The following is a 16,409-nucleotide window of genomic DNA, read 5'->3' as shown; positions in this document are numbered from 1 at the left end:
TGCCACAGTTCATCTAGCTTTCTCCCTAGAAAATAAGAATGTGTAGAGGTGTTGTCCGCATGATGAACCAATTAGTGTTTCAATGGTACAAAATGAAATGTTCCCTGATAAAAATACTCAAAACAATAAAGTCCATTGATAATATTCAGAAAACACAAACACAGAGGCTGTAGCAATATGTGGGATTCAGTTAGTCAAAACACAACCGGATATTTCCGGTTTCATCCAGTCATCCGGACAAACTGGTGTGGAATTCATATGCAATGGACCGAGAAAATCACAGTAAAAAAGCTTTTGGAGAAAAGCAAAGTCTTTTCGTTAGGCATGTGCATAAAACGTCATCTACAAAAACAGAAATATCATGTTTGTTTGCCACAGTTCCTCTAGCTTTCTCCCTAGAAAATACGAATGTGTAGAGCTGGTGTCCCCATGATGAACCAATTAGTGTTTCTACGGTACAAAAATAAGGGTTCCCTGATAAAAATATTCAAACAATACAGTCCATCGATAATATTCAGAAAACACAAACAGAGAGTCTTTCATAATATTTCGGATTCAGTTAGCCAAAACACAACCGGATATTTCTGGTTTCATCCAGTCATATCCGGACAAAGTGCTTTGGAATTCGTATGCAATGCACCGAGAAAATCACAGTAGAAATTTTTTGGGGAAAAGCAACGTATTTTCGTTAGGCAAGTGCATAAAACGTCATCTATACAAACGGAAATAACATGTTTGTTTGCCACAGTTCCTCTAATTTCTCCCTAGGAATTACGAATTTGTAGAGTTGGTGTCTCCATGTGGAACCAATTCCTGTATCCAAGCTCAAAATGAAATGTGCTCCGATAAAAAACATTCAAAACAATAAAGTCCATTGAAAATATCCAGAAAACACAAACACAGAGGCTGTAGCAATATCTTTGACTGAGTTAGCCAAAACACAACCGGATATTTCTGGTTTAATCCAGTCATATCCAGACAAAGTGGTGTGGAATTCGTATAAAATGAAGCAAAAAAATCACAGTAAAAATGGTTTTGGAGAAAAGCAAAGTCTTTTTGTTAGGCAAATACATAAAATGTCATCTATACAAACAGAAATACCATGTTTGTTTGCCGCAGTTCCTCTAGCGTTCTCCCTAGAAAATACGAATGTGTAGAGCCGGTGTCCCCATGATGAACCAATTAGTGATTCGACGGTACAAATTTACATGTTCCCTGACAAAAACATTCAAAACAATAAAGCCCATCAATAATATCCAGAAAACACAAACACAGAGGCTTTCACAATATTTCGGATTGAGTTAGCCAAAACACAACTGGATATTTCTGTTTTCATCCAGTCATATCCAGACAAACTGGTGTGGAATTCGTATGCAATGGACTGAGATATTCACAGTAAAAATGGTTTTGGAGAAAAGCAAAGTCTTTTCGTTAGGCAAGTGCATAAAATGTCATCTATACAAACAGAAATATCATGTTTGTTTGCCGCAGTTCCTCTAGCTTTCTCCCTAGAAAATACGAATGTCTACAGCTGGTGTTCTCATCATGAACCAATTAGTGTTTCAACGGTACAAAATTAAATGTTCCCTGATAAAAACATTCAAAACAATAGAGTCCGTCAATAATATCCAGAAAACACAAACACAGTGGCTTTCACAATATTTTGGATTGAGTTAGCCAAAACAAAACCGGATATTTCTGTTTTCATCCACTCAAATCGGACAAACTGGTGTGGAATTCAGATGTAATGGACCGAGAAAATCACACTAAAAATGGTTTTGGAGAAAAGCAATGTCTTTTCGCTAGGCAAATGCATAAAATGTCATCTATACCAACAGAAATATCATGTTTGTTTGTCGCAGTTCCTCTAGCTCTCTCCCTAGAATATAGGAATGTGCAGAGCTGGTGTCTCCATGTGGAACCAATTAGTGTTTCAAAGATCACAATAAAATGTTGCCTGATAAAAAAATATTCAAAACAATAAAGTCCGTTGATAATATCAGGAATACACAAACACAGAGGCTGTAGCAATATCTGGGGTTGAGTTAGCCAAAACAAAACCGAATATTTCCGGATTCATCAAGTCATATCCGGAAAAAGACATTTGGAATTTGGATGCAATGGACCGAGAAAATCACAGTAAAAATGGTTTTGGAGAAAAGCAAAGTCTTTTCGTTAGGCAAATGTATAAAATGCCATCTACACAAACAGAAATATCATGTTTGTTTTCCACAGTGCCTCTAGCTTTCTCCCTAGAAAATACGTATATGTTCAGCTGGTGCTCCCATGATGAACCAATTAGTGTTTCAACGGTACAAAATGAAATGTTCCCTGATAAAAACATTCCAAACAATAAGTCCATCGATAATATCCAGAAAGCACAAACACAGAGGCTGTAGCAATATGTCGGACTGAGTTAGCCAAAACACAACTGGATATTTCTGGTTTCATCCAGTCATATCCTGACAAACTTGCTTGGAATTCGTATGCAATGGACCGAGAAAATCACAATAAAAATGGTTTTGGAGAAAACCAAAGTCTTTTCGTTAGGCAAGTGCATAAAATGTCATCTAGACAAACAGAAGTATCATGTTTGTTTGCTGCAGTTCCTCTAGATTGCTCCCTAGAAAATACGAATTCGTAGAGCTGGTGTCCCCATGATGAACCAATTAGTGTTTCAACGGTACAAAATTGAATGTTCCCTGATAAAAAACATTCAAAACAATAAACTCTGTGGATAATATCAGGAATACACAAACACAGAGACTGTAGCAATATCTTGGATTGAGTTAGCCAAAACAAAAGCCATATTTCCGGTTTCAATGAGTCACATCTGGACAAACTGGCATGGAATTCCTATGCAATGGACTAAGAAAATCACAGTAAAAATGGTTTTGGAGATCAGCAAAGGGTTTTCATGAGGCAAGTGCATAAAATGTCATCTATGAAAACAGAAATATCATTTTTGTTTGCTGAAGTTCCTCTAGCTTTCTCCCTAGAAAATACGAACGTGTAGAGCTGCTGTCACCATGAGAAACCAATTAGTGTTTCTACGGTACAAATTAAATGTTCCCTGATAAAAATATTCAAAACAATAACGTCCAACGATAATATCCAGAAAACAAAATCACAGAGGCTTTCACAATATTTCGTATTGAGTTAGCCAAAACACAACCGGATATTTCTGGTTTCATCCAGTCATATCCGGACAAACTGGTGTGGAATTCCTCTGCAATGGGCTTAGAAAATCACAGTAAAAATGGTTTTGGAGAAAAGTAAAGTCTTTCGTTAGGCAAGTGCATAAAATGTTATGTATACAAACAGAAATATCAAGTTTGTTTGCCACAGTCCCTCTAGCTTTCTCCCTAGAAAATATGAATGTGTAGAGCTGGTGTCTACATGTGGAACCAATTAGATTTCCAAGCATAAAATTAAATGTTCCCTGATAAAAAACATTCAAAACAATAAAGTTCATTGATTATATCCAGAAAAAATAAACACAGAGGCTGTAGCAATATCTGGGATTGAGTTAGCCAAAACAAAACCGGATATTTCCGGTTTCATCCAGTCATATCCGGACAAACTGGTGTGGAATTCGTATGCAATGGACCGAGAAAATTACAGCAAAAATGGTTTTGGAGAAAAGCAAAGTCTTTTCGATAGCCATGTGCATAAACGTCATCTACAAAAACATAAATATTATGTTTGTTTGCCACAGTTCCTCAGGCTTTCTCCCTAGAAAATACGAATGTGTAGAGCTGCTGTCCTCATGATGAACCGATTATTGTTTCTACAGTAGAAATTAAATGTTCCCTGATAAAAATATTCAAAACAATAAAGTCCATCGATAATATTCAGAAAACACAAACACAGAGGCTGTAGCAATATTTCGGATTTAGTTAGCCAAAACAAAACCGGATATTTCTGGTTACATCCAATCATATCCGGAAAACGTGGTTTGGAATTCGTATGCAATGGACTGAGAAAATCACAGTAGAAATGGTTTTGGGGAAAAGCAAAGTCTTTTCGTTAGGCAAGTGCATAAACGTCATCTACAAAAACATAAATATTATGTTTGTTTGCCACAGTTCCTCAGGCTTTCTCCCTAGAAAATACGAATGTGTAGAGCTGCTGTCCTCATGATGAACCGATTATTGTTTCTACGGTAGAAATTAAATGTTCCCGGATAAAAATACTCAAAACAATAAAGTCCATTGATAATATTCAGAAAACACAAACACAGAGGCTGTAGCAATATGTGGGATTCAGTTAGTCAAAACACAACCGGATATTTCCGGTTTCATCCAGTCATCCGGACAAACTGGTGTGGAATTCACATGCAATGGACCGAGAAAATCACAGTAAAAATGGTTTTGGAGAAAAGCAAAGTCTTTTCGATAGCCATGTGCATAAACGTCATCTACAAAAATATAAATATTATGTTTGTTTGCCACAGTTCCTCAGGCTTTCTCCCTAGAAAATACGAATGTGTAGAGCTGCTGTCCTCATGATGAACCGATTATTGTTTCTACGGTAGAAATTAAATGTTCCCTGATAAAAATATTCAAAACAATAAAGTCCATCGATAATATTCAGAAAACACAAACACAGAGGCTGTAGCAATATCTTTGACTGAGTTAGCCAAAACACAACCGGATATTTCTGGTTTAATCCAGTCATATCCAGACAAAGTGGTGTGGAATTCTTATAAAATGAAGCAAAAAAATCACAGTAAAAATGGTTTTGGAGAAAAGCAAATTCTTTTTGTTAGGCAAATACATAAAATGTCATCTATACAAACAGAAATACCATGTTTGTTTGCCGCAGTTCCTCTAGCATTCTCCCTAGAAAATACGAATGTGTAGAGCCGGTGTCCCCATGATGAACCAATTAGTGATTCGACGGTACAAATTTACATGTTCCCTGATAAAAACATTCAAAACAATAAAGCCCATCAATAATATCCAGAAAACACAAACACAGAGGCTTTCACAATATTTCGGATTGAGTTAGCCAAAACACAACCGGATATTTCTGTTTTCATCCAGTCATATCCAGACAAACTGGTGTGGAATTTGTATGCAATGGACTGAGATATTCACAGTAAAAATGGTTTTGGAGAAAAGCAAAGTCTTTTCATTAGGCAAGTGCATAAAATGTCATCTATACAAACAGAAATATCATGTTTGTTTGCCGCAGTTCCTCTAGCTTTCTCCCTAGAAAATACGAATGTCTACAGCTGGTGTTCTCATCATGAACCAATTAGTGTTTCAACGGTACAAAATTAAATGTTCCCTGATAAAAACATTCAAAACAATAGAGTCCGTCAATAATATCCAGAAAACACAAACACAGTGGCTTTCACAATATTTTGCATTGAGTTAGCCAAAACAAAACCGGATATTTCTGTTTTCATCCACTCATATCCGGACAAACTGGTGTGGAATTCAGATGCAATGGACCGAGAAAATCACAGTAAAAATGGTTTTGGAGAAAAGCAAAGTCTTTTCGCTAGGCAAATGCATAAAATGTCATCTATACCAACAGAAATATCATGTTTGTTTGTCGCAGTTCCTCTAGCTCTCTCCCTAGAATATAGGAATGTGCAGAGCTGGTGTCTCCATGTGGAACCAATTAGTGTTTCAAAGATCACAATAAAATGTTGCCTGATAAAAAAATATTCAAAACAATAAAGTCCGTTGATAATATCAGGAATACACAAACACAGAGGCTGTAGCAATATCTGGGGTTGAGTTAGCCAAAACAAAACCGAATATTTCCGGATTCATCAAGTCATATCCGGAAAAAGACATTTGGAATTTGGATGCAATGGACCGAGAAAATCACAGTAAAAATGGTTTTGGAGAAAAGCAAAGTCTTTTCGTTAGGCAAATGTATAAAATGCCATATACACAAACAGAAATATCATGTTTGTTTTCCACAGTGCCTCTAGCTTTCTCCCTAGAAAATACGTATATGTTCAGCTGGTGCTCCCATGATGAACCAATTAGTGTTTCAACGGTACAAAATGAAATGTTCCCTGATAAAAACATTCCAAACAATAAGTCCATCGATAATATCCAGAAAGCACAAACACAGAGGCTGTAGCAATATGTCGGACTGAGTTAGCCAAAACACAACCGGATATTTCTGGTTTCATCCAGTCATATCCTGACAAACTTGCTTGGAATTCATATGCAATGGACCGAGAAAATCACAATAAAAATGGTTTTGGAGAAAACCAAAGTCTTTTCGTTAGGCAAGTGCATAAAATGTCATCTAGACAAACAGAAGTATCATGTTTGTTTGCTGCAGTTCCTCTAGATTGCTCCCTAGAAAATACGAATTCGTAGAGCTGGTGTCCCCATGATGAACCAATTAGTGTTTCAACGGTACAAAATTGAATGTTCCCTGATAAAAAACATTCAAAACAATAAACTCTGTGGATAATATCAGGAATACACAAACACAGACACTGTAGCAATATCTGGGATTGAGTTAGCCAAAACAAAAGCCATATTTCCGGTTTCAATGAGTCACATCTGGACAAACTGGCATGGAATTCCTATGCAATGGACTAAGAAAATCACAGTAAAAATGGTTTTGGAGATCAGCAAAGGGTTTTCGTGAGGCAAGTGCATAAAATGTCATCTATGAAAACAGAAATATCATTTTTGTTTGCTGAAGTTCCTCTAGCTTTCTCCCTAGAAAATACGAATGTTTAGAGCTGGTGTCACCATGAGAAACCAATTAGTGTTTCTACGGTACAAATTAAATGTTCCCTGATAAAAATATTCAAAACAATAACGTCCAACGATAATATCCAGAAAACAAAATCACAGAGGCTTTCACAATATTTCGTATTGAGTTAGCCAAAACACAACCGGATATTTCTGGTTTCATCCAGTCATATCCGGACAAACTGGTGTGGAATTCCTATGCAATGGGCTTAGAAAATCACAGTAAAAATGGTTTTGGAGAAAAGTAAAGTCTTTCGTTAGGCAAGTGCATAAAATGTTATGTATACAAACAGAAATATCAAGTTTGTTTGCCGCAGTCCCTCTAGCTTTCTCCCTAGAAAATATGAATGTGTAGAGCTGGTGTCTACATGTGGAACCAATTAGATTTCCAAGCATAAAATTAAATGTTCCCTGATAAAAAACATTCAAAACAATAAAGTTCATTGAATATATCCAGAAAAAATAAACACAGAGGTTGTAGCAATATCTGGGATTGAGTTAGCCAAAACAAAACCGGATATTTCCGGTTTCATCCAGTCATATCCTGACAAACTGGTGTGGAATTCGTATGCAATGGACCGAGAAAATTACAGTAAAAATGGTTTTGGAGAAAAGCAAAGTCTTTTCGATAGCCATGTGCATAAACGTCATCTACAAAAACATAAATATTATGTTTGTTTGCCACAGTTCCTCAGGCTTTCTCCCTAGAAAATACGAATGTGTAGAGCTGCTGTCCTCATGATGAACCGATTATTGTTTCTACCGTAGAAATTAAATGTTCCCTGATAAAAATATTCAAAACAATAAAGTCCATCGATAATATTCAGAAAACACAAACACAGAGGCTGTAGCAATATTTCGGATTTAGTTAGCCAAAACAAAACCGGATATTTCTGGTTACATCCAATCATATCCGGACAACGTGGTTTAGAATTCGTATGCAATGGACCGAGAAAATCACAGTAGAAATGGTTTTGGGGAAAAGCAAAGTCTTTTCGTTAGGCAAGTGCATAAAATGTCATCTATACAAACAGAAATATCATGTTTGTTTGCCACAGTTCATCTAGCTTTCTCCCTAGAAAATAAGAATGTGTAGAGGTGTTGTCCGCATGATGAACCAATTAGTGTTTCAAAGGTACAAAATGAAATGTTCCCTGATAAAAATACTCAAAACAATAAAGTCCATTGATAATATTCAGAAAACACAAACACAGAGGCTGTAGCAATATGTGGGATTCAGTTAGTCAAAACACAACCGGATATTTCCGGTTTCATCCAGTCATCCGGACAAACTGGTGTGGAATTCATATGCAATGGACCGAGAAAATCACAGTAAAAATGCTTTTGGAGAAAAGCAAAGTCTTTTCGTTAGGCATGTGCATAAAACGTCATCTACAAAAACAGAAATATCATGTTTGTTTGCCACAGTTCCTCTAGCTTTCTCCCTAGAAAATACGAATGTGTAGAGCTGGTGTCCCCATGATGAACCAATTAGTGTTTCTACGGTACAAAAATAAGGGTTCCCTGATAAAAATATTCAAACAATACAGTCCATCGATAATATTCAGAAAACACAGAGAGTCTTTCATAATATTTCGGATTCAGTTAGCCAAAACACAACCGGATATTTCTGGTTTCATCCAGTCATATCCGGACAAAGTGCTTTGGAATTCGTATGCAATGCACCGAGAAAATCACAGTAGAAATTTTTTGGGGAAAAGCAACGTATTTTCGTTAGGCAAGTGCATAAAACGTCATCTATACAAACGGAAATAACATGTTTGTTTGCCACAGTTCCTCTAATTTCTCCCTAGGAATTACGAAATTGTAGAGTTGGTGTCTCCATGTGGAACCAATTCCTGTATCCAAGCTCAAAATGAAATGTGCTCCGATAAAAAACATTCAAAACAATAAAGTCCATTGAAAATATCCAGAAAACACAAACACAGAGGCTGTAGCAATATCTTTGACTGAGTTAGCCAAAACACAACCGGATATTTCTGGTTTAATCCAGTCATATCCAGACAAAGTGGTGTGGAATTCGTATAAAATGAAGCAAAAAAATCACAGTAAAAATGGTTTTGGAGAAAAGCAAAGTCTTTTTGTTAGGCAAATACATAAAATGTCATCTATACAAACAGAAATACCATGTTTGTTTGCCGCAGTTCCTCTAGCGTTCTCCCTAGAAAATACGAATGTGTAGAGCCGGTGTCCCCATGATGAACCAATTAGTGATTCGACGGTACAAATTTACATGTTCCCTGACAAAAACATTCAAAACAATAAAGCCCATCAATAATATCCAGAAAACACAAACACAGAGGCTTTCACAATATTTCGGATTGAGTTAGCCAAAACACAACTGGATATTTCTGTTTTCATCCAGTCATATCCAGACAAACTGGTGTGGAATTCGTATGCAATGGACTGAGATATTCACAGTAAAAATGGTTTTGGAGAAAAGCAAAGTCTTTTCATTAGGCAAGTGCATAAAATGTCATCTATACAAACAGAAATATCATGTTTGTTTGCCGCAGTTCCTCTAGCTTTCTCCCTAGAAAATACGAATGTCTACAGCTGGTGTTCTCATCATGAACCAATTAGTGTTTCAACGGTACAAAATTAAATGTTCCCTGATAAAAACATTCAAAACAATAGAGTCCGTCAATAATATCCAGAAAACACAAACACAGTGGCTTTCACAATATTTTGGATTGAGTTAGCCAAAACAAAACCGGATATTTCTGTTTTCATCCACTCATATCCGGACAAACTGGTGTGGAATTCAGATGCAATGGACCGAGAAAATCACAGTAAAAATGGTTTTGGAGAAAAGCAAAGTCTTTTCGCTAGGCAAATGCATAAAATGTCATCTATACCAACAGAAATATCATGTTTGTTTGTCGCAGTTACTCTAGCTCTCTCCCTAGAATATAGGAATGTGCAGAGCTGGTGTCTCCATGTGGAACCAATTAGTGTTTCAAAGATCACAATAAAATGTTGCCTGATAAAAAAATATTCAAAACAATAAAGTCCGTTGATAATATCAGGAATACACAAACACAGAGGCTGTAGCAATATCTGGGGTTGAGTTAGCCAAAACAAAACCGAATATTTCCGGATTCATCAAGTCATATCCGGAAAAAGACATTTGGAATTTGGATGCAATGGACCGAGAAAATCACAGTAAAAATGGTTTTGGAGAAAAGCAAAGTCTTGTCGTTAGGCAAATGTATAAAATGCCATATACACAAACAGAAATATCATGTTTGTTTTCCACAGTGCCTCTAGCTTTCTCCCTAGAAAATACGTATATGTTCAGCTGGTGCCCCCATGATGAACCAATTAGTGTTTCAACGGTACAAAATGAAATGTTCCCTGATAAAAACATTCCAAACAATAAGTCCATCGATAATATCCAGAAAGCACAAACACAGAGGCTGTAGCAATATGTCGGACTGAGTTAGCCAAAACACAACCGGATATTTCTGGTTTCATCCAGTCATATCCTGACAAACTTGCTTGGAATTCGTATGCAATGGACCGAGAAAATCACAATAAAAATGGTTTTGGAGAAAACCAAAGTCTTTTCGTTAGGCAAGTGCATAAAATGTCATCTAGACAAACAGAAGTATCATGTTTGTTTGCTGCAGTTCCTCTAGATTGCTCCCTAGAAAATACGAATTCGTAGAGCTGGTGTCCCCATGATGAACCAATTAGTGTTTCAACGGTACAAAATTGAATGTTCGCTGATTAAAAACATTCAAAACAATAAACTCTGTGGATAATATCAGGAATACACACACACAGAGACTGTAGCAATATCTGGGATTGAGTTAGCCAAAACAAAAGCCATATTTCCGGTTTCAATCAGTCACATACGGACAAACTGGCATGGAATTCCTATGCAATGGACTAAGAAAATCACAGTAAAAATGGTTTTGGAGATCAGCAAAGGGTTTTCGTGAGGCAAGTGCATAAAATGTCATCTATGAAAACAGAAATATCATTTTTGTTTGCTGAAGTTCCTCTAGCTTTCTCCCTAGAAAATAGGAATGTGTAGAGCTGGTGTCACCATGAGAAACCAATTAGTGTTTCTATGGTACAAATTAAATGTTCCCTGATAAAAATATTCAAAACAATAACGTCCAACGATAATATCCAGAAAACAAAATCACAGAGGCTTTCACAATATTTCGTATTGAGTTAGCCAAAACACAACCGGATATTTCTGGTTTCATCCAGTCATATCCGGACAAACTGGTGTGGAATTCCTCTGCAATGGGCTTAGAAAATCACAGTAAAAATGGTTTTGGAGAAAAGTAAAGTCTTTCGTTAGGCAAGTGCATAAAATGTTATGTATACAAACAGAAATATCAAGTTTGTTTTCCACGGTCCCTCTAGCTTTCTCCCTAGAAAATATGAATGTGTAGAGCTGGTGTCTACATGTGGAACCAATTAGATTTCCAAGCATAAAATTAAATGTTCCCTGATAAAAAACATTCAAAACAATAAAGTTCATTGAATATATCCAGAAAAAATAAACACAGAGGCTGTAGCAATATCTGGGATTGAGTTAGCCAAAACAAAACCGGATATTTCCGGTTTCATCCAGTCATATCCTGACAAACTGGTGTGGAATTCGTATGCAATGGACCGAGAAAATTACAGTAAAAATGGTTTTGGAGAAAAGCAAAGTCTTTTCGATAGCCATGTGCATAAACGTCATCTACAAAAACATAAATATTATGTTTGTTTGCTACAGTTCCTCAGGCTTTCTCCCTAGAAAATACGAATGTGTAGAGCTGCTGTCCCCATGATGAACCGATTATTGTTTCTACGGTAGAAATTAAATGTTCCCTGATAAAAATATTCAAAACAATAAAGTCCATCGATAATATTCAGAAAACACAAACACAGAGGCTGTAGCAATATTTCGGATTTAGTTAGCCAAAACAAAACCGGATATTTCTGGTTACATCCAATCATATCCGGACAACGTGGTTTGGAATTCGTATGCAATGGACCGAGAAAATCACAGTAGAAATGGTTTTGGGGAAAAGCAAAGTCTTTTCGTTAGGCAAGTGCATAAAATGTCATCTATACAAACAGAAATATCATGTTTGTTTGCCACAGTTCATCTAGCTTTCTCCCTAGAAAATAAGAATGTGTAGAGGTGTTGTCCGCATGATGAACCAATTAGTGTTTCAAAGGTACAAAATGAAATGTTCCCTGATAAAAATACTCAAAACAATAAAGTCCATTGATAATATTCAGAAAACACAAACACAGAGGCTGTAGCAATATGTGGGATTCAGTTAGTCAAAACACAACCGGATATTTCCGGTTTCATCCAGTCATCCGGACAAACTGGTGTGGAATTCATATGCAATGGACCGAGAAAATCACAGTAAAAATGCTTTTGGAGAAAAGCAAAGTCTTTTCGTTAGGCATGTGCATAAAACGTCATCTACAAAAACAGAAATATCATGTTTGTTTGCCACAGTTCCTCTAGCTTTCTCCCTAGAAAATACGAATGTGTAGAGCTGGTGTCCCCATGATGAACCAATTAGTGTTTCTACGGTACAAAAATAAGGGTTCCCTGATAAAAATATTCAAACAATACAGTCCATCGATAATATTCAGAAAACACAAACAGAGAGTCTTTCATAATATTTCGGATTCAGTTAGCCAAAACACAACCGGATATTTCTGGTTTCATCCAGTCATATCCGGACAAAGTGCTTTGGAATTCGTATGCAATGCAACGAGAAAATCACAGTAGAAATTTTTTGGGGAAAAGCAACGTATTTTCGTTAGGCAAGTGCATAAAACGTCATCTATACAAACGGAAATAACATGTTTGTTTGCCACAGTTCCTCTAATTTCTCCCTAGGAATTACGAAATTGTAGAGTTGGTGTCTCCATGTGGAACCAATTCCTGTATCCAAGCTCAAAATGAAATGTGCTCCGATAAAAAACATTCAAAACAATAAAGTCCATTGAAAATATCCAGAAAACACAAACACAGAGGCTGTAGCAATATCTTTGACTGAGTTAGCCAAAACACAACCGGATATTTCTGGTTTAATCCAGTCATATCCAGACAAAGTGGTGTGGAATTCGTATAAAATGAAGCAAAAAAATCACAGTAAAAATGGTTTTGGAGAAAAGCAAAGTCTTTTTGTTAGGCAAATACATAAAATGTCATCTATACAAACAGAAATACCATGTTTGTTTGCCGCAGTTCCTCTAGCGTTCTCCCTAGAAAATACGAATGTGTAGAGCCGGTGTCCCCATGATGAACCAATTAGTGATTCGACGGTACAAATTTACATGTTCCCTGACAAAAACATTCAAAACAATAAAGCCCATCAATAATATCCAGAAAACACAAACACAGAGGCTTTCACAATATTTCGGATTGAGTTAGCCAAAACACAACTGGATATTTCTGTTTTCATCCAGTCATATCCAGACAAACTGGTGTGGAATTCGTATGCAATGGACTGAGATATTCACAGTAAAAATGGTTTTGGAGAAAAGCAAAGTCTTTTCGTTAGGCAAGTGCATAAAATGTCATCTATACAAACAGAAATATCATGTTTGTTTGCCGCAGTTCCTCTAGCTTTCTCCCTAGAAAATACGAATGTCTACAGCTGGTGTTCTCATCATGAACCAATTAGTGTTTCAACGGTACAAAATTAAATGTTCCCTGATAAAAACATTCAAAACAATAGAGTCCGTCAATAATATCCAGAAAACACAAACACAGTGGCTTTCACAATATTTTGGATTGAGTTAGCCAAAACAAAACCGGATATTTCTGTTTTCATCCACTCATATCCGGACAAACTGGTGTGGAATTCAGATGCAATGGACCGAGAAAATCACAGTAAAAATGGTTTTGGAGAAAAGCAAAGTCTTTTCGCTAGGCAAATGCATAAAATGTCATCTATACCAACAGAAATATCATGTTTGTTTGTCGCAGTTCCTCTAGCTCTCTCCCTAGAATATAGGAATGTGCAGAGCTGGTGTCTCCATGTGGAACCAATTAGTGTTTCAAAGATCACAATAAAATGTTGCCTGATAAAAAAATATTCAAAACAATAAAGTCCGTTGATAATATCAGGAATACACAAACACAGAGGCTGTAGCAATATCTGGGGTTGAGTTAGCCAAAACAAAACCGAATATTTCCGGATTCATCAAGTCATATCCGGAAAAAGACATTTGGAATTTGGATGCAATGGACCGAGAAAATCACAGTAAAAATGGTTTTGGAGAAAAGCAAAGTCTTTTCGTTAGGCAAATGTATAAAATGCCATCTACACAAACAGAAATATCATGTTTGTTTTCCACAGTGCCTCTAGCTTTCTCCCTAGAAAATACGTATATGTTCAGCTGGTGCTCCCATGATGAACCAATTAGTGTTTCAACGGTACAAAATGAAATGTTCCCTGATAAAAACATTCCAAACAATAAGTCCATCGATAATATCCAGAAAGCACAAACACAGAGGCTGTAGCAATATGTCGGACTGAGTTAGCCAAAACACAACCGGATATTTCTGGTTTCATCCAGTCATATCCTGACAAACTTGCTTGGAATTCGTATGCAATGGACCGAGAAAATCACAATAAAAATGGTTTTGGAGAAAACCAAAGTCTTTTCGTTAGGCAAGTGCATAAAATGTCATCTAGACAAACAGAAGTATCATGTTTGTTTGCTGCAGTTCCTCTAGATTGCTCCCTAGAAAATACGAATTCGTAGAGCTGGTGTCCCCATGATGAACCAATTAGTGTTTCAACGGTACAAAATTGAATGTTCGCTGATTAAAAACATTCAAAACAATAAACTCTGTGGATAATATCAGGAATACACACACACAGAGACTGTAGCAATATCTGGGATTGAGTTAGCCAAAACAAAAGCCATATTTCCGGTTTCAATCAGTCACATACGGACAAACTGGCATGGAATTCCTATGCAATGGACTAAGAAAATCACAGTAAAAATGGTTTTGGAGATCAGCAAAGGGTTTTCGTGAGGCAAGTGCATAAAATGTCATCTATGAAAACAGAAATATCATTTTTGTTTGCTGAAGTTCCTCTAGCTTTCTCCCTAGAAAATAGGAATGTGTAGAGCTGGTGTCACCATGAGAAACCAATTAGTGTTTCTATGGTACAAATTAAATGTTCCCTGATAAAAATATTCAAAACAATAACGTCCAACGATAATATCCAGAAAACAAAATCACAGAGGCTTTCACAATATTTCGTATTGAGTTAGCCAAAACACAACCGGATATTTCTGGTTTCATCCAGTCATATCCGGACAAACTGGTGTGGAATTCCTCTGCAATGGGCTTAGAAAATCACAGTAAAAATGGTTTTGGAGAAAAGTAAAGTCTTTCGTTAGGCAAGTGCATAAAATGTTATGTATACAAACAGAAATATCAAGTTTGTTTTCCACGGTCCCTCTAGCTTTCTCCCTAGAAAATATGAATGTGTAGAGCTAGTGTCTACATGTGGAACCAATTAGATTTCCAAGCATAAAATTAAATGTTCCCTGATAAAAAACATTCAAAACAATAAAGTTCATTGAATATATCCAGAAAAAATAAACACAGAGGCTGTAGCAATATCTGGGATTGAGTTAGCCAAAACAAAACCGGATATTTCCGGTTTCATCCAGTCATATCCTGACAAACTGGTGTGGAATTCGTATGCAATGGACCGAGAAAATTACAGTAAAAATGGTTTTGGAGAAAAGCAAAGTATTTTCGATAGCCATGTGCATAAACGTCATCTACAAAAACATAAATATTATGTTTGTTTGCCACAGTTCCTCAGGCTTTCTCCCTAGAAAATACGAATGTGTAGAGCTGCTGTCCCCATGATGAACCGATTATTGTTTCTACGGTAGAAATTAAATGTTCCCTGATAAAAATATTCAAAACAATAAAGTCCATCGATAATATTCAGAAAACACAAACACAGAGGCTGCAGCAATATTTCGGATTTAGTTAGCCAAAACAAAACCGGATATTTCTGGTTACATCCAATCATATCCGGACAACGTGGTTTGGAATTCGTATGCAATGGACCGAGAAAATCACAGTAGAAATGGTTTTGGGGAAAAGCAAAGTCTTTTCGTTAGGCAAGTGCATAAAATGTCATCTATACAAACAGAAATATCATGTTTGTTTGCCACAGTTCATCTTGCTTTCTCCCTAGAAAATAAGAATGTGTAGAGGTGTTGTCCGCATGATGAACCAATTAGTGTTTCAATGGTACAAAATGAAATGTTCCCTGATAAAAATACTCAAAACAATAAAGTCCATTGATAATATTCAGAAAACACAAACACAGAGGCTGTAGCAATATGTGGGATTCAGTTAGTCAAAACACAACCGGATATTTCCGGTTTCATCCAGTCATCCGGACAAACTGCTGTGGAATTCATATGCAATGGACCTAGAAAATCACAGTAAAAATGCTTTTGGAGAAAAGCAAAGTTTTTCGTTAGGCATGTGCATAAAACGGCATCTACAAAAACAGAAATATCATGTTTGTTTGCCACAGTTCCTCTAGCTTTCTCCCTAGAAAATACGAATGTGTAGAGCTGGTGTCCCCATGATGAACCAATTAGTGTTTCTACGGTACA

The sequence above is a fragment of the Lepus europaeus genome, unplaced genomic scaffold, assembly GCF_033115175.1.
Source record: "Lepus europaeus isolate LE1 unplaced genomic scaffold, mLepTim1.pri SCAFFOLD_103, whole genome shotgun sequence".
Taxonomy (NCBI): domain Eukaryota; kingdom Metazoa; phylum Chordata; class Mammalia; order Lagomorpha; family Leporidae; genus Lepus; species Lepus europaeus.
The sequence above is the reverse complement of the archived record's forward strand: the minus strand, read 5'-3'. Positions refer to the sequence as shown.